Genomic DNA, 26998 nt, shown 5'->3' with positions numbered 1-26998 from the left:
TCCATGGGGTCACAAAGAGTCAGACATGACTGAGCAACTGAACTAATGTCCAGCATATGCTTGAAAATGTCCATCAACACAGGGAACTTATTATCTTTTATGGAAAGTCTTTCTATATTAGGATAATCTGTCCTTTATTGTTAAAAAATCTATGTCTTAGTACTTTCCATACATTGAATTTTATTCTATATTCTAAACCTACTTGAACATAACAGAACTGAGGATATTCCTTTCAGCCTCCATGTCTTGCAGACTCTTCTCTTCTTGAGGGTAGGCATCTTCACACCTGAGATTATTTCCCAGATTATGTGGTTTCTAATCTCTTTATCATTTTCACTTTTATTGGATATACTTCTTTTTAGTGTGGGTCCACTCTTGGTATGGCAGTTAGCATTCTTTGAAATAATTGGGTAAGGCTAGTGGTTAGATTTGGACATAGAACAACAGACTGGTTCCAAGTTGGGAAAGGAGTATGTCAGGGCTGTATATTGTCACACTGCTTATTTAATTTATATGCAGAGTATATCATGTGAAATGCTGGGCTGGATGAAGCACAAGCTGGAATCAAGATTGCAGGAGAAATATCAATAACCTCAGATACACAGATGCCACCACCCTTGTGGCAGAAAGTGAAAAAATCTAAAGAGCCTCTTGATGAAAGTGAAAGAGGAGAGTGGATAAGCTGGCTTAAAACTAAACATTCAAAAAACTAAGATCATGGCACCTGGTCCCATCACTTCATGGCAAATAGATGGGGAAACAATGGAAACAGTGACAAACTTTATTTTCTTGGGCTCTAAAATCACTGCAGATGGTGACTGCAGCCATGAAATTAAAAGATTCTCGCTCCTTGGAAGAAAAGCTATGACCAACCTAGACAGCATATTAAAAAACAGAGACATTACTTTGCCAACAAAGACCCATCTAGTCAAAGCTATGGTTTTTCCAGTAGTCATGTTTGGTTGTGAGAGTTGGAGTATAAATAAAGCTGAGTGCTGAAGAACTGATGCTTTTGAACTGTGGTGTTGGAGGAGACTCTTGAGAGTCACCTGGACTGCAAGGAGATCTAACCAGTCCATCCTAAAGGAAATTAGTTGTGAATATTCATTGGAAGGACTGATGTTGAAGCTGAAACTCCAATACTTTGGCCACCTGATTCGAAAAACTGACTCATTTGAAAAGACCCTGATGCTGGGAAAGATTGAAGGCAGGAGGAGAAGGAGATGACAGAGGATGAGATGGTTGGATGGCATCACCGACTCGATGGACATGAGTTTTAGTAAACTCCGGGAGTTTGTGATGGACAGGAAGGCCTGGCATGCTGCAGTCCATGGGACTGCAAATAGTCGGACACGACTAAGTGACAACTGAACTGAAACCTAGTTGATGTCATCTGACAGTGATCTGAATGCAGAGTTCTGAGGGAAAAAAGCACAGGATAGTAATAGAGGCAAAAGGAGATAGGAAGAAGGGGTTAACATTCAGGACTGTCTCTTCCTTTCCAGACAGATTTCTGCTATGAAGCATCATGGGGAGGGAACAGGACCATAGTCAGTTGCAGGCTGCCATTGTTCTAGGACTGTAACTCAAATGTAAAACCAGAAGGAAAGCTTCTGATGGATGTGACTTGCATTATGACATCATCCCTTAGCCAATCACTGTGGCGAGAGGGACCGATGTCACCTTGGGTGCCACCTGTGTTGTCAGACTTGCCTTTCTGTGGGAAGAGGCAAGTCCTCCAGAGGAGGAGTGTTTTCTAGGAGAAGGGGAAAGGATGCCTGGTTGTTAAAATCAACTGCTGTTCCCTACAGAGATTGTTTGAGGAAGAAACAGAGTGGAGAGAGTTACTGAAGGGAATGCCAGGTAAACTTATTCTTAAACTTCACAGTTTATCTAAAGTTATTGGAAGAGCCTAGTTTTAAATGCCAGACATCTGTCCCTTTAAAACTTGTACTCTGCTGCTTCAAGAAGGCATCCATACAGTACTGGGTTGTATTTCTTGGAACAGTTCAGGTAAAAGCAGGCTCCTGGGAGCCTGAGGTTCTGTCCTGGATAGATGGTGGGACACCCTGCCTGTGGTCATCATCGCCCAGATGACTCCCGTTCTCGCTATAGGCTAGGGTTTATGTCAGTAGGCTACTGCAGTGATGTCCAGCACTGTCCTCTAGACAGAAGCTGGGAAGAGAGGCTCTAACCTGGTCCTGCCTCTGGGACCCTGGCTTGTCATTCATGCTGAAAAAAATCCTCCTTGATTTCAGTTCGCCTTAATATACCTAACGTTTGACCTTATGATTGACAAGACCATAACATTGAAACGTTTGACCTAATGTTTGACCTTATGGTTGAAGGGCCATATGGTTGAAAGGAAATCTTAATAATAAATTCCAGCCAGCAATGTCCCCCTAATGTGACGTTTTCAACAGTTGTTTCAGCCTCTTTAAGCTTATCATCTGGCTGTACTTTATCATAATGATTGTCTCAATACCTCATCTCCCCAGAGCATTCGTACATTGTAAGTACTTTCTGTTTGCTGCTTAAGCTATTTATTAATCACATTCTTTCCTATTCAGCCCTAACCAGCAGAAATGACAATTTCAAGCATTTCTCCGTTACCTACTATAAATTGGCCCAATTATTAGATGATCATATAGACTGTTCCTTGGGGTGTTTCACCCACTCCAGCACTGTAATTGGTTTGCTAAGAAGGAAAAGAAAAAAAAAAAAAACCTGGATCTTAATGTCTGCTGTGGGGTTTTCTTGGAGCCTAGGTTTTCACTTAAATGGTTAAAGGAGTTTTAGGTGTATATCATTACTGCAGCAATCACATTTAATGAACATAAATGCTCACCACAATTTTAGTGAGAATATCCCATTTTCGACATTTATAAACCTGGAAATTGAGGCTCTTTCTCTGTCTTCCCACGCAGGGTAGGCTGTGGGATTGAAAACCTAAATTGGATGCTGTAACCATTCACTGAAGATTGGAAAATATCCTTCTCTCAATCAGGGCACGTGAGCATCATATATTTTGTCTTTCTAGAAATTCCTCTGAGGTGACTAGATGTTTGCCCATATCCCTGCCTCCTTCACAGAAGGTGAAGCTTCATCTCTTGGGGTGTTGAGGGAACACAGTGCCCTTATGAGGCACCAGAGGCCAAGTTTTGGGGGTGTGTGGTTGGAGCCTAGGGGAGGAAAGTGGGGGTGTAAACTTCATCAAGCAGGTGATTTCATGGATTGTATCCCAGAGTAGTTCCACTGAACTGAGGATTCCAGGAACCAGCACACTATGCCCTTTGGCTTTGGGACCTGGATTTTACATCATTTGGGGACTATTTTTGGAAAAGCGAATTAGAAATTGGAAGTGGTTCTATGTGAGGGAGTTAAGAAAGCCTTCCACTTGTCTCATTAATATTTCCAGATTCCTTCAAGATTCGGTTCAGGTTTTCTGCTGTCCTGAAAGTCATTTTTGAATTCTAGGCTGAATTAGTGACTGTAATCTAAGGTTTCAGCACCGTATGCCTTCTAGCACCTCTGTCTTTGCATTGAAATGATCTGCTTATGTCCAATTTCCTTTCCAAGGCAGGGACTGTCTTATTACCCTGTACACCTCTGACACACAGTGAGATGTGTGTCAAAGCTACATCCCTACAGTAAGGCCCGGTGCTGTAGGTACTTAATAAGTATGGAATCTGACATGGGCTTAGGGCTTGGTGTCCAGGGGAGCCCTCTTAGCAGAGCCACAATAAACGTTTTCATAGTCATAGACTACATGGGCCAGAAGGTGAAGGATTTTTTCAAGTGATATTTTCCTGCTGGGGTTTTGGTAAGGAATGTGAAAAAAGAAGGAGCTTCTGTTTTAGAACCTGGGCCAGGTCTGCCGCATTAGCTTGTAGGGGTACACAGCAGCTACGACCTCAGCAGAGTGTGTGCTGTGCTTGTAGAAGCAGAAAGCTCTCCTAGATGGGGTGAAGGGGAGGCGGGCTGGCGCCAGGAATCCTAGACAAAGTCCTGCTCCTGTGCAGTCAGAGCTGCTGCTCACAGGGTAAGCCTGGTGACATTGGTGGCCCCATTGTGCACAGCTTTGCTGATTCCCCAGCTTATTTGGGAGCATCCTTTTGTTCTCAGCGTTGGAATGGGTCCCATTAGAGAGAGAGCCCAATAGTCCTTGCCTTCTTTATTAGATCATGTGGCCTTCTGGGCAGGGATATATGTGGAGTAATGGGTAACTGGCTGACCTTCTAGAGCCCCAGTGCAAGGGTTAGAATGCCGGGTCTTTTCCTTAAAGTTGCCACTGTAACTGGCCTCATCTACTAAATGTACTGTATCATCCTTCACTGCCATCCTTTTAATTATGCATTGTGGAAGGGTTTCAATAACAACTTTTACTTCTAAAAGCCTTTCCAAGTCCTCCAGCATTACTAATAGAAATCCCAAGGAGTAAAGCCTATACTAAAATAGAAAATAAGAAATGCATAAACTACACCAAGCCAGTGTGATGGAACTCTTGCCAAAAACATAAAAAAGCATATGCATAATATTTTATTAAACTTAAGAAACACACAGAAATTCCTCTGTGAGGTCCAAGTCTATTTGTAGTAGACATGCCATGAAACTCAGTTACTCACCAGTCATAAGATAGCACAGACCAAGAAAATGCTGTCATTTTAAAGGAAACATTTCAAAATGAGAGAAAAAGAGACATTTACTAGATAATTATAAGTGAGAAAATAACAGTGATGTAATCAGTAACCACAAGTCATCTGGGCAGATCCACATCTAGTGGTGGCAGTGGAGAGCTCTGTTACTCAGAGTTTTCTAGAGAAACAGAACCAATGATCTACATTTTCATCTATATATCTGTATCTCATTGTACATGTGTATATATGTATATACATATGTGTGTGTGTATATCGAGAAACTATGTGGAATATATAGTATGTGCTCAGTTGCTCAGTCCTGTCTGACTTTTATGACCATGTGGACTGTAGCCTGCCATGCTCCTCTGTGCATGAAATTTTCTAGGCAAGAATACTGGAGTGTTTTGCCATTTCCTTCTCTGGAATATACAATACACACACACACACACACACACACACACACACATATATATAAACTTATATAAATGATTGTATATATTAAATATTTATATTTATTATGCATGTATTGAATTGGCTAACATGATTCTGGAGCCTGAAAAGTCCCAAGACCTGCAGTTGGCAGGCTGGAGATCTAGGAGAGCCAATGGAATAAATTCTAGTTGAAGTCTGAGTTGGAGTTTGAAGGCAGGAGGAGACTGATGTCCCAGCTTGAAGACAGATGGAGGGAGAGAGAATTCTTTCTTACTCAGTCTTTTTATTGTATTCTGGCCTTCAGCTGTTTAGAGGAAGTCCACCACTTTGGGAAGGGCAATCTGCTTCATTAAGTCTGCTGATTCAAATGTTAATCTCCTCCGGAATCACCCTCATAGACATACCTAGAAATAATTGTTAATCAAATATCTGGGGACCCTCTGACTCAGTCAAGTTGACACATAAAATACACATAAAATTTACCATCACAGGTGCTGTGTTCTGGAATGCTCCAGGGCAGGAAGAATCCCTAATTTTACAGGGGTGGGTATGTGGTGTCTGTAAATACCATAGCATTCAAAAACAACTCTTGGGGTTGAACATGAGGTATGCATGTGACATTCATGGCTAAACTTAACAGTATGCATTTATTTTCTGTCCAATATTTTGCATCTAAGTAGTTCTTCTTCTAGATATCTGGCTATAATTTGTATTGAAAATAAATTTGTGTGCTGTGCTCAGTCGTGTCCAACTCTTTGCAACTCCATGGACTGTAGCCCGCCAGGCTCCTCTGTTCATGGGGTTTTTCAGGCAAGAATACTGAAGTGGGCTGCCATTTCCTCCTCCAGGGGATCTTCATGACCCAGGGATTGAACCTACATCTCCTCTGTCTCCTGCATTGCAGGCAGATTCCTTACCTGCTGAGACATGAGGGAATCCTTTTAAAAAACAGATGAATTGATATTTGAGGAGGAATTTAGTTTCTACTATATCATATTACTTCTTCCAGGAGAATAGACTCAGACCTAGGAAATAGAACCAGTATCCCTAATACCTTCTTGTTGCTGTGTTTCTCACCAAATCATAGAATTACCATTCAAAAAATCTTCAAAAAAGTAAGAGTGTGACATCCGATCCCATCACTCCATGGCAATTAGATGAGAAAACAATGGAAACCGAAACAGACTGTTTCTTGGGCTCCAAAATCACTGCAGATAGTGACCGTAGCCATGAAATTAAAAGATGCTTGCTCCTTGAAAGAAAAGCTATGACAAACCTAGACAGTGTATTAAAAAGCAGAGATGTTACTTTGCCAACAAAGGTCCATGTAGTCAAAGCTATGGTTTTTCCAGGAGTCATGTTTGGATGTGAGAGATGAACTGTAAAGAAGGCTGAGCATTGAAGTGTTGTTGCTTTTGTACTGTGGTATTGAAGAAGACTCTTGAGAGTCCTTGGACAGCAAGGAGATCAAATCAGTCAATCCTAAAGGAAGTCAATCTGGAATATTCATTGGAAGGACTGATGCTGAAACTGAAGTTCTAATACTTTGGCCACCTGATGCCAAGAGCCGACTCATTTGAAAAGACCCTGATGCTGGGAAAGATTGAAGGCAGGTGGGAAAGGGGATGATAGAGGATGAGATGGTTGGATGGCATCACGACTCCATGGACATGAGTTTGAGCAAGCTCTGAAAGATGGTGTAGGACAGGGAAGATTCTTGTGCTGTAGTCCATGGGGTCACAAAGAGTCAGACGTGACTGAGCGACTGAGCAACAACAGTATAGACTTACCAGCTTTTTTTTTTTTTTTTTTAACCACCTTGCTCCTGTACTTCTTATGTTCCAGTTTCGAAGGTGAGGAGCCAGTATTTGTTTGGATAGATTTTGCAAGGAGTAATGACTCTTTCAATATCTTCATTTGCAAGTCAGAGGTGTTATGGCCTAGACCTAGGAAACTTTACAGGTTAGAGGACTAAGCTTAGAAAGCAAAAATTATGTGAAAAGAGGGGATTTTTTCCCTTGTCTTGTCCTACCATGAATACCTCTCATAAGATGGGTCTAGATGGCATTTGTATAACAAGACTCTGCTGGGATGTCTAAAGGAAGCCAGAGAACCAACAGCTGTATTTTCATGAAGCAGGACATGTTTCTTGAACTTGGATGCCCATAACCCTGGGAATATGCAAAGATAGCAGAACGAATGTGGCACCTTTTTGAAGCAAAAATGATTTTATATTAATTCAAACAGACACTTCATGAGTAGAATACAGATTTCACAAAATTTTTTGAAAAAGTTCCAACTTGTAAGTTCAAGGAAATTCTATGCTTGAAGTCACCTGTATGGGTTCTAATCTTTTCTCTTGGGGTATGTGTATACCTTTGTCTGTAATGAAAGAGATTTAGTTGAAAGAGTTTGAGAGCTCTGGATAAGGCCATTTGCAGGTGGGAGGCTTGGTTTCTAGACTCAAACATTTTGTTGATTTGCTGTCTGACTCTAAGCAATACCCCTATCTTCTACCTACACCACACATACAAAGATGAAATAAACTTTTATTTGTCTGGATGCTTCGGGCTGAACCAAATGGCCTCTTGAACACCTCTGAAGTTTTGGCTCTTTAATATTCACTGGACTTGAAGATAGGGAAGAATTCTCAGAGCACTGGGAGTACGGTCCATTTTTCTATACACTCAACCAAGTTTGTGGATTGTCCTCTTTGGAATCCCTCCCAAAAAGCAGGAACTCACCACTGAGGCAGAATGCTTCCCTTATCTACCCCTTCATTATACACACATTTCTGTCTTATTGGAAAAGAGTGATGGCAACCACCTAGCAGGTGACAAGCTCCAGTCAGCCTGGTGAGGGTAGCTGTGGACGCACACGCCTTATTAAACACAACCCATGACAGATTGAAGTGCTGTGAACACTTGCTAAATGATCTGGCAGAGACACAGATCCTTTTGCTAAGTAGAGTCTAGAAACTACAAATCTCAAATCCACCATAGAACAGTGATATACTGAGGTCTTAGAGCTTTAGAGATTCTAAAATGGATTGTACTCCTGACAGGTTTTTCAGATATTGGCTCTGAAAATGGATCCCTTTTTAGGATTCCAAGTCATCTTTGTTTTGGGGAAATCGAATGTGAGTGTAAATCCAATAAAATGTAGGATAAACACCTTTGGGCTGCTTGGGATAATCTATTTGTGAATGCAGGTGGCTGTTTCCCCCCGAGTTGTTGAAGTCTAGGGGAGCTTGAGGGGTCAGCTCTGTAGACTCTTACTTCTAGGGAAGGATAAAGATGGGACACTGACTTTCCATTTGTAGCTGTGTTAGTGAGTTCTTTTTCCCTAAGCGGGTGATGTGGAGGTCTCAACCCTTCCTAGAAGCTCACTCTTCACTGCACTGCTGTATTCTGGACCAAGCCATTATACAGTACTGGTCCCGACTCCAGGCATTGCCACTGTGACCCAAGGACACTGCCTTTGTTTGACTTAAGGCCTCTGCACTTATTCACTTGAGTCATTGGGAAAGACCCTGATGCTGGGAAAGATTGAAGGCAAAGGCAGAAGAGGGTGGCAGAAGACGAGATGGTTAGAGAGCATCACCAACTCAGTGGCCATGAATCTGAGCAAACTCCGGGAGATAGTGGAGGACAGGGAAGCCTGGCTTGCTGCAGTCCACGGGATCACAAGAAGTCAGATATAACTTAGTGACTGAACAACAACAAATATTCAACAAACATTTTGAACACCTACCATGGATTTTTGAAAACCTAATTCTTCCCTTTTACTCCTAAAGTGCATTTAACATACTATTAGCGTCTAGTGATTTGAGAGCCAGGAAATGTTCAGATGCCTGATACCCTACTACATGTCCCCCTATGACACACAATATTTCCCCTATAGTAGCATTTGTCCTACTGCATTGTAGCTTCTTATTTAATTGCCTGTCACCCCTGCTAGACAGGCCGCTCTGTGAGGACAGTGATGGGGGTGTCCCTTCTTTTTTGTTGTATCCATAAAGCTTACGTACATTTCTCCTACCTAATAAGCATCCAACAAAGACTCATTGATTAAAAGAAATACTTTATTGCCTTTGACTTTCTGATCAATTCCAGTGAAAGTAATGCAGGATTCTCCAGTGATACTCATACCTTTCCCCTTGACTTCCCCCAGTATTTTAGACTCTGTAAATTAGAGGGCTGGGATCAAATTAGATCCACTGAGAATGTGTATTTGGCTTCTACCTAGAATGATATGTGATTCAGTGAACTAATTTCACTCCAAATGACAGGAAGCAAATACAAGTTAGAAATGTATTGTTTTGAGCCTCAGTAAATAACAATGCAAAGGCTTTAATATTTTAGTGAAATAACACCATTTCCAAGAAAGTTAGAGTCATTAATCAAATTCTAGAGTAAAAGCCGAATATTTTTTTGTGGTTTCTTTTTCCTTTTCATACATTTCATTCAGATGATACTAGATTTGGTAAGATGAGAAGAAATAATAAACATGCAGAATAACAATTTCATTCTAATAAATTCTTGCTTAGGCTTGTGGTTTATTGCAAAGTGGTATTGTATCATCATCTTCCTGTGAAATATGGAAATATATGGTCAAAACAACCAACTTTGCCTTTAGCAAATTCTTGTGGCCTCATGAAAACATAAACAATACAGTTTAGACTGTTTTGTCTATAAATACTGACTAGTTAGAAGCAAAATATTTGGCACATACATTTTAATGTGTAATTCACTGACAATTGTGATTGCTTGAAAGCTCAGCTGAATTTGGGGAAACAATGAAAATTGTGGGACTTGAGAAAACATTTTTGAACCATACCACACTGGTGTAATGATTAAAACCTTTTCTCTTTTTCTCTATGCTCAAGACCTAATGGATACAAATTGAATAGATGTTTTCCCACCTTAAAGACTATTGTTTCAGTGAGAAACACACATATAAACCTGGAAATACAGTGCCCTGTGCTCTGAGAGAATTTTAGGCAGGATATTGAGGGAGCACAGGGGAGAGAACAAAACTCATGTAAGAGCTGACATCTGAGCTAAATCTTCAAAGCTGAGTTGGAAGTCTCCAGGTAAAGAGAAGAAGACAAGATCCTTTTAAGCAGAAAGCAAAAAAATGTGCAGACATGAAGGTATCAAAGAGCTTGGTGTACTGAGGATATGTCCAGGAGTGTGTTGTGGCTAAAGAGGAGGCATGAGCTCATGAAAATATGAGCAATTCAGTTTACAAGAAGGATGAAGGAGAAGGTGAGAGAGGTGGTTTGCTCTGAGCCATGAAGGCGCCTGGGTGTTAGGGTCAGGAGTGAAGAGCACAGACGACAAGAACAAAGGGAGCGTTGGGAGACCATTATGTGGAGACAGCACTGCTAAGAAGTTGAAATTCTAATTCAGATAACAAGACCTGTTATAACCTAAAGTAGTGTTTGTGAAAGACAAGAACCAGTTATGTTATTATAGCTAGGGGCCAGGAAAGCCTTTCTGGAGGAGTCTGTACCTGAAGCATCAATAGAACCAAGGATGGAATAAACTATTCCAGGAAGAGGGGCCATGTTGCAGAAAGTGATGAGTTAGGGAGGAGAAAAGAGAGGGAGGAGGCAGGGAGGAGAGGGAAAGTAAGGAATGAGAAGAGAGGGAGGGGAGGAGAGGAGAGGGGAGGAGGGAGGAAAAGATGGGGGGGGGGAGGGATAGGGGAGGAGGAGATGCACGCCAGAGCTGAAAGTCCTTGAGTATGGCAGTTGGATGGGAGCAGAAATCAGTCAAGGGGAGTTAGAAGAGAGGACTTTTGAGGTGAAAGTCATGGCTCCATTAAGCAGGCCTTTGTAAGCAAGCTTAGGATAGGGGAACTGCTGATGTATTGAAAGCAGGGAGGTGTTGTGATCAGATTTGCAGTTAAGAAAGATCTAGAGAGTGACTAGAGAAGCTATGGGATCAGTTAGCTGTTTCAGTAGTCTAGAAAAGAGATGATGGTAGCCCAGACTATGATATTGATTGGCAAGACAGTTGAGGACATTGTCAAGAAAGGAACTAAATGAGACCAATGGAATTTAAATTCTATAAGGAATTAAGTGAAGACGAAAGACCATAGAGTGTAAGATGTGCTGGTGGGAAAACACTGAAAAGCTCCCTGGGATTGAAGATTGGCTGTGGGAGGTGTTGGAGGGATCACTGCAAGGGAGTGTTGGGCTCAGAGGGCAGTATCGAACATATTTTTTAAGTGGAGTGGGTTCCTGGCAATTGTAAACTGCCTGTGATGGAGATGGGGAAGAGAAATGGAGAAGGAGCCCAGTGGAGGGGACAGGCACTGAGTGGGGGCGCGGCCGGAAGTCCGTCCACCTGGGCCTGGGGATGCCTGGGTAGAGAAGGGAGCTGTGGACCAACTCCTAGTCTCCATGGACTAAGACATGACATGGGGATGGATAGATGATGATGGATAAGGGGCAGAAAAGGACCCGTAAACAGAAAGCCACGAATCTAGACGGGGCTGTGGGTTTTTGCAAGAAAACAGCGGAGAAATGGTCCAGAAATAGAACTGAATAGCTAGCAAAGGATGTGCAAAAATGATTTGTTTCAAAATGGGAGGGAAGCAGAAGTGGTTCCTCAAGAAAAAGCCACATTTTACATGAGGCAGGAAGGTAAAAGGGGCTGTTGTTGAAGAGGCCTAGATCTTGTGGACCTGGACTGAGGATCTGGAGAACACAGTTAGGAAAGAAAGGTGGAGACTGGTAGATTTGAGATATGTGGGTTTTGATGGCTGTAAGGTTTCTAAAACTGCTAGAAGGAGAGAGTTGCTAGAGCTTTTGGAGAGGATTAGTTGTGCGAACTTTTATTAAATGTGAAAATAAGAGGCTACCAGCAGCAGTTTCCCTAAGTGTATTTTGTATATTTAGAACTGGAGCCATCACTTTGTGGTGCTGGGTTGGCCTTTTCAACGATTAAGGATGCAAACCCATTGAGCATCTCTGGGGATCTGTGTCCGAGGCACAAACTGTTGGCTGTATTATTGACCCCTCAAATCAGGGTATAATGATGCTGTGTCTAGACCCTGTGTTGCAGTAGCCAGGAAGACTCACCCTGAAAATATTTTTATCTCCAAATCTTTTTCAGAGATTTCCTCAGCAAAGACATGTTTTCTCTTTTCGTGCATTTAAAGGAATAAACTCTAACCTTGAGGGAAGATAGAATCAAAGATCTGGCAACATTTATCATAAATAATGAATGAAAAAACATTAAAAAATTAATTGGGAAAAATTAAGTATCAGTGTAGTACTTGTGCAAACTGGCTCATGGGAGTTGTAGTAGGTTTGCTTCACTGATGAGCTGCCTGTGTGAAATCCTTCTCCCATGGCACTTGTCAGCTGATGTGTAGGTTCTCCCTGTATCAGTAGCTCCTGTTTTCCTCCTCTGGTCCCTCACTGAGTGTCCCCCAAACCTCAAATCTCAAGCTTTAAGTTCTTTCTAAGTTTTTTCTTTCAGGCTTCAATGTCTGTTTCCAAACTGATATAACACATTCTTTTCTCTGACCCAGAATCTAGACTCTTAGTATGAGAGACAAACCTATAGAACGCCTTTCCTGAAATGCACAGCTTTTGCCATCTCACCAAACTCAATTGGAATCCCAACCCATTATCTGTCTTCCCAAAGTCTCATTCTCTTTCAAGGGTGCTATTATCATCCTAAACATACGGTCCCAAATCTTTCTCTATCTCATTAAGGTTGTTTCTAGATCACATCAGTTCTTTCCTTGCAATTCTTTGTTATTTTATCCTTTTCACTCCTTCTCTTTTGATTTCACTGTCATGTGACCAGTCTCTGATTACTTTTCTTCAGCCTCAAATCTATCCTGATCTCAAATGCCAGTGTTCTCAAAGCACTGATTTTGTCCCTATTCCATTAAAAACAAAAACAAAACACATGGAATAGTCTCTCTCTCTCTCTCTCTACTGTCTCAATCCTACATTCTAAGGGCCAGCTCCATTTTCACTTCTTCTAGGAAGCAACAATTTCCACCCAAAACACCATCTCTCCATTTTGACATCTGCTCCAAAGAATCCACCCTGTGAAGATTGATACTGGGAGTGGTCCAGGAAAGCAGGTGGTAAGATGAGGTTTTCCATCACAAGCCACCAGGCTGCAATAAAGACCCAATCGTTGGTGCACAGAGAGCCCTTGGTCAAAGGTATCCCTCCAACTTGTTAACATTTTCACTAGTGGTGAAATGAGATGGTGAACTGGTGGAAGGGAATGTGCTAGCATGCAGGATTTAACATGGTCTTTTGAAATCAACGTATGAGATGAAAGCATGCGTGTGTGCATGCTAAGTCGCTTCTGTTGTGTCTAACTCTGCAACCCTATGGACTGTAACCTGCCAGTCTCCTCTGTCTATGAGATTCTCCAGGCAAGAATACTGGAGTGGGTTGCCATGCCCTTCTCCAATGAGATGTATAAATAGTCTCTGTTAGGGTAATAGGATTAGATGGCTATTGTCAAATGCCACTGATGCTTTATAGAAAGATAATGATCAGCTGAAGATAAGTAAAGGCAATATAAAGCCAAGTAGGAAAGCCCAAGGGCATCTTTGGCTGCATGTAAAGAAACTCTTATTTTCAAAATTAATAACTGAGCTAAATGCCCAAACATGGCAGGTCTATTATGTTAAAGTCCACTCAGCACCAAGATTATTGCCTGAAGAGATGGCCAAGTCTCTAGGAAGAAGGACCATGTAGCATCATGGCATACATGCTCAGTAACTTATTTCCCCAGTCTTTTTCTAAAGAGATCTAAGATCATTTACATGTACAACTATGGGGAAGGAGGAATACCACGACTTTCAAAGGACTGGTCTGTACAGGATTTGAGTTCTTATTGATTCCCAGAGACCCAAATCATATGGTCCTTCTGTTAGAATAGGGGTATGTGGTGTCCTCTGGTGTTCATTTTCCCATCCTCAAATAGACAATTGTTTTGATGTAGTTAGCAGTTGGTACTGCTACCATATTAGGGTCAAGGCTACCATAGAGAAAACCTCTGACCTATCCCTCAGCCCTCTGCACCCCTGCAGTCAAGATAGTGAATCAAGCACCACATTGCATTCTAGAGAGTATGGTTGAGATTTGCATTCTACTTAGAGCTTCTAAGGGTTTCAGGTGGTGGTTCTTATCATATTTCCATTTAATTCATGAGTCTAGTTGCAAAAAGTGTGTGGAGCTTGGAGAATGATGGTAGATTACTGCAAGTTCAGCAAAGCAGTAGCCACAATCACAGCTGCCTTGCCAGATGTGTTCTCTTTGCTAGAACAGATTAATATAGACTTAGGTAAATGGTGTGCAGCTATTGATTTGGTGACTGACTCTCTTGTATCCCTATCACAGGGTTCAGAAACAGCTCACATTTGCATGATATAGAATGGATAACTGCATGCATTTATAATATTTTTCAGAGCCATGTCAACTTTCCTGATCTTTATCACAGTGTGGGCTGAGGAGCTCTAGACTGTGCTGTCCAATATAAAATGTGAATCACACATATAATTTACATTTTCAAAGAATCACATTAAAAGGAAACAGGTGAATTAGTTTTAATAGTTTTATTTGAGCCAAGATCTCAATGCATGAATATGAAAATTTGGTGAGATTTATTTGTAAGAAGATTTTTGTACTTCAGATGTGTTTTGTACGTAGAGCATATCTCATGGCAGATGTTACATTTTCATGGGATATACTTATCTCATAAAATTTGCAGTTGAAAAGATAGATTCTCATGAATAAGTTGTTCCAAACATTCTTAAAAGTTGGCCAACTTAATCAACTATCAAAAGGAATAATTTGCCTTAGTATCTGTATCCACACTGACAAAACTGGTTTATTGTTTTTAAAGAATTGGGTTGACTTTGAAGCAAATGTGTATCAGTTTCATAAATATGATTGCTGTGCAGGCTAAGTCGCTTCAGTTGTGTCTGACTCTGTGTGACCCCATGGACTGTAGCCCACCAGACTCCTCTGTCCATGGGATTCTCCAGGCAAGAATACTGGAGTGAGTTTCCATGCCCTCCTCCAGGGGATCTTTCTGACCCAGGTATCGAACTTGCGTCTCTTATGTCTCCTGCCTTGGCAGGCAGGTTCTTTACCACTTGCGCCACCTGGGAAGCCCAAATATGATTGTTAGGATGAAGTGAATTATTGTGTCAACTCATTATTATTAAAACTTAATTCAAAAGGATAGTGCAAAAATTGAAAAACAACTTTAAATTTATTAATGCCAGAAAGTGTTCTTAGGAGATTTTTTTATAGTTTTGCAAACAATTTAGATAACTATCAATTACAATGAAAAATTTCTTATTGGTTCATATTGGAAAAATATGTAAAATCATTTTTATTGATTTGTATTACAAAAATTTTCAATTGCAACATAAATTTGCATACAAGTTCAGCTAGGTCACAAACTTCTTCAGACCTTTAAAGTTACTTGATTCACATGGAGTAAATATCAATTAGAAAGTGTAATTGCACTATTTTTTGCCTTTGATTATTGAATATTTGGCATGCATTCCTTTTCTCTCAAGGAGTTTAGCTTTATTAGTATTGGAATTTATAATTCTTGAAATCCTTGTACAATTTTTCCATGACTTAACCAATGAGCATAAGATCACTAAATTTATCGTCTTCTATTTTCTTCAAAAGTTTGATAAATGGGCATTGATTTTTGTTGTGTGTGTGTGCGCGCTGCATACTTTTAACAGCTATATTAGTAGTAATTTTACTAAAGTGTGCTCCAGAAAACTAAACGCAAATATCTCCAATATATGTCATACAGTGGAATAAATCTACAGGGAAATATCAGTGTCTTGTTTTAAAATTCCAGTAAATTCAATTCTGACTTAATATAGTTGGAGCGCCACTCATTGTCTTAGAAACTAATTCTTCGTGTCTTGATAAACATTTTATTTGAGAGGTGTCAAACATTTTAAAATATCTATGCCATGAGTCTGATATTTTAGGTTGCAAATTGATATGTGTTTACAAATTTGGAAAGAAAATTGAGACAAAATATACAAAAGTATTGATTGGGCTATGTCTCTTGATACTGTGTGGCCTGTCTAAAGCTAATGAAAAGTACTTATATTTTTCAAATTTTGAATCAGCTAATTTTTGATACTGTTGGGAAAGTTTATTATTCTAGTGATAATTGGTTGCTTAATTGAAGATCTTTCACTTTTTATAAAATACATTTTTTAGTATTTTTCTTACTATTTTATAACAAACTTTCTATAATTGGACAGTGGCGAATAGAAACAGATGGAAAGGTTAGGACCAAAGAATTCTCAGTTAATGACATGTAGATGGTCCAATGGGAATTGTCATGAAATTCCCATTTGCAAATGTGTGAAGTTTGTTTAGTGCACATTAATACCCACAAGAGAGCATCCGCCACAGAAGAGACACAAAACAATGAAGTGGGCAGAATTACTCAGCCAGTTGATGTCAGCCACCTTGTCATCAGCCACCTTGATAATGACATGAATAGACATATGAACAGAGTTATGGCTGTGGCCAGGCTGAAGGATATGCATGGGTTCAATAACATAAGTTCTGACTTCCCAAGTCAGAATAGACAGGCTGACCTGTCTATTGTACTGCTAGCTGTCCATCTTGCCAGCAACAGAGACCAGTGCTGACCATCCAGATGAGCACTGTTCCTTGAAAATACCAAGTGGTCATTTGATGGCAATATGACAGCATTGGGTGCCTTTCATTTTAAGAGGTTTTCCAGGAATAGGCACATGTAACTTGTTTAGGTATACCTTTTCTACCCATAGATTCTTTAGCTGGCAGCACTATTCACCAGTTATGTGTTCTTAGATAAGAGAGATAGACACAGAGAGAGAGGCAGGGGTTGGGGGTGGGGGTAAATCCTAAGCTAGGAAGAGGGGGAGAGAGAGAGGAAGACAAATATTGAGAATTCCGCATTCCCAGAATTGAAAGGAGTTTAGATAGGTGCCTAGAGAATCAGAAAAGGAGTTAGCAAAAGGAAGTTTGGAGATGAAACTGGAGAGGTAATCATCAGGTAAGTCATGAAAAGCCTTTGTTAGCCATACTAAGAAGTTTGAACCATATGAATATGGGTAACCAACAAAGGGTTTTAACAAGGCAGGTGGCATGATCAGATTTGCCATGAACTTCTTGGACTTCACTTCTTACCGTATTTGATAAGAAGAGGAGGAATGTGAAGTTTTGCACAAAATATGTGAGCCGGGCCTCTGTCCTATTTATCAGAGAAGAAAACCCTCTCATTATTATAATGAGACAATTGCGAGGATTGTATTTTTTTCAAGTAACATAAACATACAAATGGAAATGGGGGTGTCTTTGCCTGCTCATATTTGTAAAAGCTAAGCAGCAAATATAGAAATGCTCAAAGAGCATGTTTGAATGCATCTCTTTGTAAAACATGACAGGAAGGAGTGATTATTTAAATTGGACAGGGCTTTGCTTTCTGGGCTCCTTGGTGGCAGTGCCTTTTGTCTGAACTCTCTTACTAGAAAAATGTCACAAAGGATAAAAAATGAGTCCAATAAGTTTTATTCAATTTCAGAGTCTATTATATATTCTGTTTTACACAAAGCATATAATTTTAAATTTCATAGATAGGCACACCGAACATACACTTGGTAGATATACAGCTATTTGTACGGGTGAAATTGAAACCCTCCAGGGAGGGTACATTAATAATTCCTTACTTGTAAGACAGAATAGCCATCTCACATTCCAAACAAAGACCAGCCAGCACAAAAGTGATTCATGGTCATTTATAAAAACTGATTACCAATCACCAGATCTTAAAGCCACGGCAACATTTATTTTTCCCGTCTCATAAACAATAAAGCTCCCTTTTGTTTAACACATGAGGGACCTCTTTCCCATGGAGGAGTTAGTAAATGCAAAAGCTAATTTTCCATGTCTGACAGCATGCATGAAAGCTGAGGAATACGTGCATGATAAATGTATATTTCAGTAGAAAGAAAATATTAATGTATATGTATTTATATAGAGTTTTCTTTCACTGAGCTGTTGATCCAACAGGCGAAAAGACCCAGAACCTGACTGCTTTGTTTTAGTACCCCAAAGACAAAATCTTTCCTGACAGGACTGTTTAAAAATATTCACTTCATTAACCCTAGATAAAATTGATATCCCTATTTGGCTTAAATGTTTCTTCTGAGCACGATATTAAAACAACAGACTATTTATTTCTTAGTGAGAAATAAGAGATTATAATAATTCCAGATCTGTAGCTTAATGTCAATGTATGGTAAAGACATTAGACAAATCACTCATTACTTTTCGATCACCCAGAAACCCCAAGAACAGCACAACTCTAGGACTCACACATCCTGCGGGGCCCCTTTCCCCTGTTTCAGTGGTTGAGTGACAAGCCAGGTAGATAAGAGAATGTAATAAGGTCATCTCTCTGCTTGGCCTTACTTGTTCTGTCAGTGTCTATTTTATCCTCCAGTGAGACAGTACTTCTCCAAGGTCAACTGGAAAGCCTGGAAGTGTGTTCACCCATCATGTAGTCAAACGTGCTTGTGGAGGGAGGTGAAGTCCAAAACTCGGCGAAGTGATTGATAGAAGGCAGGAGGATGGGGGAACACAGATCTTTGTTGATTTCCCATGCCTGGTCTTCTGTTTGGAAGTGCTCATTTGTGCACCTGTGTCCAACTCTTTGTGAGCCCATTGCCTGTAGCCCGCCGGACTCCTCTGTCCATGGAATTTTCCAGGCAAGAATACTGGAATGAGTTGCCATTTCCTATTCCAGGGGATCTTCCTGACCTAGGTATCAAACCTGTGTCTCTTGCATTGGCAGGCAAATTCTTTTTACGGCTGCACCACCTTGCATTTGGAAGAAATCCTTAAAACATTTTAATTCAGAGTGAGCTTAAGAAGTTTAAACTTAATTAGTCCTAAATCAGGTGATATTTTGGGTCATATTCAATGGTAATATGGCCAGAACTGAACTGCAGTTAGAGTCTTATTGACAGAAGTCCACCAGTATCTTTGGTCCCTATATCATAAATGAATAATTTTGGACTTTAGGGAACTTGGCTTCTCCTGCTGAAACTCTTGAGTCCTTTGGAGCACTAGCCTTGGTCCCTCCAGAGCCCTGGGACTGTCATGACTGAGTTTGTGGTAAAGGGATTAACCCTTTGTCTAGAGTCTTTGGGCTCCTGCTTTGTTTGTTACATCTCTTCCTTGTCCTTTGGCCGGGTTCTGCCTGTTGAAGTGCTCTTGGGCTCAAGCTTCATTTTCTTCTGTAATCCAGAGGACAATCGCTGGATTGATCTCTTCTTGTTGGGGATCTAGACAGGGGGTGTCATTAATGGTACACCGACTACCTTAGTCAAAAATGGCTGGGTTCCTGCCATCTTGTGTGCTTACTGTAACATTTTCTAGTTTAATGTGAAAGGAGGTTTACTTGTGGAGGCAAAGGTCATTCAAAAATTCATTCCGAATCTTGCCATAAGAACAGTCTTTAGTTCTTGTTCTGCACCAAATATATAATTCCTCCTGGTCTGTTCTAAGCTATGTAAGCAGATAATTTCCAGTTTTTCAATGGCATTTTTAATAGTTGCCTTCTGGAATTCAGCTTTCAAGGGATTTCCTGATAAGAGCTATGTAATCAGGATAGAATCTCTTATTAAAAGGACTTTCCTTTTCCAAAGCTTGAAAAAAGTCTGTTTCTCTCTTCTCAATTTATCAGGCTATCTATCAATAATTGAAGGTGAGATCGAAACTGTGACCTTGGCAGGTACGGCAGAGGATTTGCTGAAGTTGTTCAATAGTATGAGCTATTTTTTTAGATTATGTGTTTTTGAAGTGTTTTAAAAGTAAACTTCTTTTCACGCTCTTCAGGATCCTGGAAACAGGTTCATTTATTCACCAAACAGTACTATGACTATAGAGGAAGGGAACAAATTGAGAAAGTTTCCAGCTGCCCTTCCACACTGACTCTCTTTGGTACATAATGGTAGAAGAGTCCATCCTTGGCCAAGTTACCATAGTGTCTCCCAGATCTATGCTTATCCCTTTGTAAATGATGCACCTGGCTAGAGTGTGTGGACCTTCACCTGAATGATTGGGTTGTTGTCGTTCAGTCATTAAGTCATGTCCAACTCTTTGCAACCCCATGGACTGTAGCACGCCAGGCTTCCCTGTCCTTCACCACCTCCCGCAGTTTGCTCAAACCCATGTTCATTGAGTCAGTGATGCCATCCAACCCTTTCATCTTCTGCCACTCCCTTCTCCTCCTGCCCTCAATCTTTCCCAGCATCAGGGTCTTTTCCAGTGAGTCAGTTCTTCGCATCAGGTGGCCAGAGTATTGGAGCTTCAGCTTCAGCACCAGTCCTTCCAATGAATATTCAGGATTGATTTCCTTTAGGATTGACTGGTTTGATCTCCTTGTTGTCCAAGGGACTCTCAAGAGTCTTCTCCAGCACCACTGTTCAAAAGCTCCAACTATTTGGCCCTTAGCCTTCTTTATGCTCTGAGTCTCACATCCATACATGACTATGGGGAATGTACTAAAACTCAAATTTCAGATTCCAAGCCAAATATACAGTAAGTATCTAAATAGAAGGCTTGGAATATGTATTTTAACACCTTTTCTAGGTGATTCTTATGGGAATTTAATTGTGAGAATCACTGCATCAAAAGCTGTGACTAGAATCCTGCCTCCCTAACTTAATAATGAGCTTGGACTATCTATTTAACCTCTCAGTGCCTCTGTTTCCTCATCTGTAAAGTGTCAGCTAACAGTAACAAGCTAATGGATGGGAGAGCTCTGAATATTGTAAAATGGTATACATATTTTTCAATATTGCTCATGTATTTATATGCATATAGATGTAACCGAAAAAATAGAACAGAAAATACCTAGTAAGCATCTATCAGGAAAAAGAAAGTCCTATGCCAGATGTTTAGAGGGTGTAAAAAGTAAATATGACATTGTTCCTGCCTGCAGAGAACGTATTGTCCCTTTAGGGTGAGTGTTGCATGCCCTATGCTTTCCTTATCCAGCTTTCTGCATGCCAAGTGAAATCAGACAGCAAAGGTGAATGTGATTAAGTTTGAAAATAAGTCCAGGCAGCTAATCCTCTATAGAAGTGATTCAAACTACACAGAAGGATAGTTTGTCTTCTTGCTGCCTGTCTCTGAGCTTCTCAACACCACCTTCCCTTATCTTCAAATGCTGGCCTCTTTCTGAGGATCTGCGTGCTTGCTTCCAGTCCTGCTCCAGTACTTTCTCTGTTGTCTGTTCTTTCTGAATTTTCCTTCTATGAGGTCTCCTCCTAACCCCCTGCTCAGTTATCTCTTTAACCTCAGGAAGAAGAATCACCTTCATTATGCCACCAGAGTGTGGAATAGGAAAGAAGGAAGAGCTGGCATAATTCAAGCTAAATGGATTTTTTTTTAAAAAAAATCACATCCACTTGGCATCTAGAAGTACAACACTTAACAGCTTTGCATAAATTTTGGCTCCTCTGATGGCAGCATCTTTGCAGACAACGCTGCACTTGGTGCATAGTAGGAGCATGAGAAATATTTCTGGGAAATGAATGTCTTTACTTACTGTATATAGTTTTCTGGGTGAAAACAGTGAAGTTGATCCTTGTTCTTTCCACATCCAGAGGCTAAAGATAGCACTGTTTCTTTTAAAAAACTGTTTTGGATGATCGAGGTACACAGACTGTTGATCTACTGCTTTCCTATCAAGCTGCAACATGGCAGTGTTAATATGACAGTGTAGGAAAGGTGAATACTGGCTGCACTGAGGGAAAAAAAAATTGCTTGTCTGATCTGTCTCTCTCAAGCGTAAGGAAATAATTCAATTCAGTACCTTGAAAAAAAAAGGAAACAGCAACAACAAAATCCACACATACACACACACAAATTCCACAAAAAAAAAAACCAAGAAAAACATCGTGTTCTTCAGGGAGAATGTCTCTGTGCTAAGTTGACCATTGTGTTCTGTTGGCCTCCTGCTGTTGTCAGGCCACTCTGCTGCAAAGGTGCGACTACCTGTGATAGGGTGTGAGCCTACTCTGACCCATACAGATGGCCTTAGTTACTGTATCTTTTGGACACTTCCACTACCTCTTGCAATATGAAGGTAAGATGTTCCTTCCAGTTTCTGGGGGTTTGGGGTCCCTGGGATGTTTGTGTAAGGGAAGAAGAGAGCATCAGGAAGTAGTAGCTGAAAGCCATGTTGTAAAAGGGAGATAGAAATCATCAAATGTAGACATAAAACCCAAAAAGAGCAGCTGTCTGTGGCTGTTTATTGCATAAACAGTCTGAAACCTTTCAATCTTCCTCCTACATTATAACGGGGCTCATTAAAAAAACAGACAATTTGGTGATTATAAATCATCAAAGAAAAGTTGGATTATTTTAGTAGAGATGGAAGTGAAGGTGTCCCAAGTTACGAAAAATTTTCCATTTAAAATAGATATAAAATGGAGTGTGTGTGTTAGTTGCTGAGTTGTGTCCAACTCTTTGCAACCCCATGGACTGTAGCCCACCAGGCCCCTCCGTCCATGGGATTCTCCAGGCAAGAACACTGGAGTGGGTTGCCATTTCCTTCTCCAAAAGGAACTATAGAAAGAAAGAAAGTGAAGTTGCTCAGTCGTGTCCCACTCTTTGTGACCCCATAGACTGTAGCCTACCAGGCTCCTCCATCCATGGAATTTTCCAGGCAAGAGTACTGGAGTGGGTTGCCATTTCCTTCTCCAATAAAATAGAGATGCAGTCTTTCTTTCTTTTTTTTTTTTAACTTTATGATGGTAAACTTAAATGGGGACTGCTACATCCCCAGAGAATATCATCAATTAGGAATTAAGTTAACTGAACAGCTACTGCTTACCTCTTCTGTGCCAGGCACATAGAGGCATTAAGACATGGTCCCTTTCCTCAAGGTGCTTGCCATTTTTAGTGCATTGTGCCAGTGAAAATTATTTGCACAGAAGACGGGTGTTGATTGTTTCTCCTAGAGTCCTGATGGGCCTTTTGGTAATTCTTGCTTTGTTCTTCACTCAAAGGATTGACTGCCCTGGCATCTGCAGTCATTGGTAAAACTCCATGATTCTGATTCTCAGAGCTGTAAAAAATGAACTCCACCCTGAGACACAGAGAAGGATTGGAAAGGATACCAGAATCATCCCCAGTGTAGTTAGAAAGGTTACATCAAGAGCATTGTCTCCCAGATCTCAGATCAGTTCAAGAAGCTCCAAGGAGAATCTTTACCAGACTGGAGGCAACATGTGGTGTGGAGAGAGCTCACCTGGTGGGGGACTGCCTGGCTATCAGTCATGGCTCCAAAGCCACAGGTTTGGGTGAGATCCTTTTGGGATCTCAGTTTTCCCATCCGAAAAACAAGAAGCCTGAACTCACAGGTTCTGCAAGCAAGGTTCTTCCTGGCCATTTCCTCTTGCTGTGCTATTATAGTCTATAGCTGAGTGTGTTTTATTGCCACCTGTGTTAAGCCCAGTGAAGCAGTAAATACATAGCACAGAGCTCTGTATGTGATGATAAGGTGGGCTCCTTGTTTGCTGAAGCTCCTGTGTACCCAACATCCCCAGGTTAAAACAGCTCGACCCTTGAGTTCTGTGTCTCTGACTGTATGATTCTCACGTTCTGTGCAGCAGACGTCGGTGAGAGCGGGGACACATTGAGAAGCCATGTCCATTCTCATTATCTCTGACCTTGAGTGTACCCTTAATACTGCTTCTTGACTGATTGGCAGCAGTTTCAAACATTCCTTAGCCAAGATCCAGTTGACATTATTGTTAAGTCTTCATGTCTGAATTAGCCTTTATATTCTCTTATAGAACACATACTACCTAAATTGAGAAATTGGAACTCATTAAAGATTTTATTGATTCCCAGCCATGTCTTTGAAACAAAGAAATGACTGAATAAATAGTCATTAATTCATTTAATTTTTGCTTGTTCAGGCTGGACATCTTAGGATACCCTCCCCACCCCCGTTTCCCCTTTACCTTAGGCCTAGGCCTAGATAATATCTTCTCAATAACTAAGGCTATCAGTGCTTCTGCATAATGTTCTTCCTCTATGTGTCTACCTCCCCACCTGAACTTAGGAGCATATCACGGCTTATCTTGATTACTACAACATCTAACAAAATTGTTGCCTTGCCTCATCTTTTAACTTTCTAAAATCCCATTCATCATATATGTGTATTTATATTAACTTCATAAATCTTAAGCCGTGGTCATAGTTTTCCCTTATTCAAAAACTTCAGTGTTTTCTGTTGATCCAGAATGAAGTCTGAATCCCCCAGTCTCACATTTACATTTCCCTCCAACTCCTCCAGTTCTTCATCCTCATTCTAGTACGTTCCAACATAGAACTGAGATGCCATCTTCACTAATTTTCTCACTGAACCCCCACAGAGCTTTAATTTCCTTCCATCACACATGTATGTATGTCCTAAAACCTTCCTAATATGCTATAAGCACTTTAGGGGCAATATTCATGCCAGTTCACAAGGTCTCCTACACAGCAGCTAGCCCAGAGTGCAACACAGATGGCTTTTTTTTTTCACATTGAATTTATTTTAATTTATATCTTTCTAACATGCTTTCCATGAACATCATATATCATTTGCTTATAAGGAAACTAACATTTTTACTATTTTTCTCACTCAGCTGGCTCTTAATCTGCTTTTGATGAATAGAGTTTTCTCTCTGACTTTACTGAATGTCTTCCTTCTTTGTAGGCCTCAGCAGTGCTACCATACTAAACATTGCCACTGTTTATTCTGTGGCCATTTCTGTCTGTCTTCCTATATTTTCTTCCAACATTATACAGCCTTTTAAACTCTTAGATTTGTCCTTTTATTTTTCCTATTATCTTCGCCCACTGGTTGTTACAGATCAACTTCAAAGATGTTTTGAGAGATCAGACATTCCTATAACTCTTTCTCTCCTTGCTCTGCTCTCTTGAGGGTCTTGTCTGTCCATAGATATTTGTGGAGCAAATCATTGAGTGTACCCCACAAGTTCAGTTCAGTTCAGTTGCTCAGTCATGTCCGACTCTTTGTGACCCCATGAATTGCAGCATGCCAGGCCTCCCTGTCCATCACCAACTTCGGAGTCTACTCAAACTCACGTCAGTCGAGTCGGTGATGCCATCCAGCCATCTCATCCTCTGTTGTCCCCTTCTCCTCCTGCCCCCAATCCCTCCCAGCATCAGGGTCTTTTCCAATGAGTCAACTCTTCGCATCAGGTGGCCAAAGTATTGGAGTTTCAGCTTCAGCATCAGTCCTTCCAATGAACACCCAAGGCTGATCTCCTTCAGGATGGACTGGTTGGATCTCCGTGCAGTCCAAGGGACTCTCAAGAGTCTTCTCCAACACCATAGTTCAAAAGCATCAATTTTTTGGCACTCAGCTTTCCTCACAGTCCAACTCTCACATCCATATATGACCATTGGAAAAACCATAGCCTTGACCAGACAGACCTTTGTTGGCAAAGCAATGTCTCTGGTTTTAAATATGCTATCTAAGTTGGTCATAACTTTCCTTCCAAGGAGCAAGCGTCTTTTAATTTCATGGCTGCAATTACCATCTGCAGTGATTTTGGAGCCCCAAAAAATAAAGTCTGACACAAAGCCATTGCCATTTCTACCTTTAGCTCTTCTCTCATGTAATGCTCTCTCTACTTGGAATGTTCTCTTTTATCCACTTTAAAATGTTTGCCATTAATAATTTTGGCTAGTCAAATTTAACTTTCATCTAAGATTTTCCATTCATTGGCACAAAACTCTTTATAATCTCATCTTATCTTATTAATGTTTGTGGCATCTGTAATTAAGTTGCCCTTTTCATTCCTAATATGTTTATTCATATTTTCTCTACTTTTTATCTTGATCAGCTTTGCGAGACATTTGTTAATTTTATTACTTTTTGCAAAGAACCAACTGTTGGCTTTTGTTTTATTCTCTCTATTGTGTGCTGGTTTTCTATTTTATTAACTTCTCTTATCTTTATTATTTCCCCTTCTACTTTCTTTGGATTTAATTCACTATTTCCCCCTTCACTGTCTCTTTTTTAAACTAAGACAGATGCTTAGTTCAATAGCTTTCAGTCTTTTTACCTAGTATAAGCATTTGAGGTCATACTTTTCACTATCAATACCACGTTAATTTGCATTTCACAATGCTGGGATTTCTCACATAGCAGTATTGTTTAGCTCCAAAAGTTTTCTAATTTGTAATATGATTTCTTCTTTGATTTGTGAGTGATTTATTAAATTTCCAAATGTGCTAAGATTTTCCTACCTATCTTTTAGCTACTATTTCTTACTTAATTGTTTTATGCTCAGTGAACTTTCTGAGACACCAAATCCTTTGAAATTTGTCAAACCTTTCTTTTTATAGTCTAATATATTGTGACTTTGGTTGAAATAATTTTGTTATCTCTTATTGTTGGGTCAAATGGTCTATAAATGCCCATGAGGTTATGCAGTTAATAGTGTGATTTTAATAGGTATTCTTAATTTTTTTCCCTCTGCTTGGACTAACAGTGTGAATAGCTATGTTAAATTTTTTTCCATTAATGTAGTAGTTTTTTTTCCTACATAGTTACAATTTTTTGCTTTAAATATTTTCACAACATGTTATTAGATTAATAGTGTTATGACCTAGATAAATTCAAACTTTTAACTTTAAATAGTGACCCTATATCTAGTTATTTTTTTTTTTCCTTTGCTAGTTATGCTTTCCCTTAAAATCAATTTACACTGATACTGATATAGCTTCCTTTCTTTACTATTTACCTGGAATATCTTTGCATTCTTTTACTTTCAGTCTTCTTGTTTTCTATGTCTTACATGTC

General features: G+C 40.2%; 1 long non-coding RNA gene across 3 annotated transcripts in view; it reads left to right on the top strand.

Moving 5' to 3' along the window:
• Nucleotides 1-1664: 1664 nt before the first annotated feature.
• The window catches only part of LOC110140023 (uncharacterized), a 316293-nt gene continuing 290959 nt past the window's right edge, over nucleotides 1665-26998 (top strand). For 2 of the 3 annotated variants that reach the window (XR_011490029.1, XR_011490030.1), the window contains exons 1-2: nucleotides 1665-1863; nucleotides 2928-3012. This is a non-coding gene — a long non-coding RNA (uncharacterized lncRNA). Of the gene's footprint in view, nucleotides 1864-2927; nucleotides 3013-13082; nucleotides 13251-26998 lie in introns of those variants that run through there. The other variant, XR_002314645.2, reaches the window with a different exon arrangement.

Source organism: Odocoileus virginianus, chromosome 2, assembly GCF_023699985.2.
Source record: "Odocoileus virginianus isolate 20LAN1187 ecotype Illinois chromosome 2, Ovbor_1.2, whole genome shotgun sequence".
In the NCBI taxonomy this organism is placed as follows: domain Eukaryota; kingdom Metazoa; phylum Chordata; class Mammalia; order Artiodactyla; family Cervidae; genus Odocoileus; species Odocoileus virginianus.
Note: the sequence above shows the minus strand (reverse complement) of the source record. Positions and strands in the feature narration are given on the sequence as shown.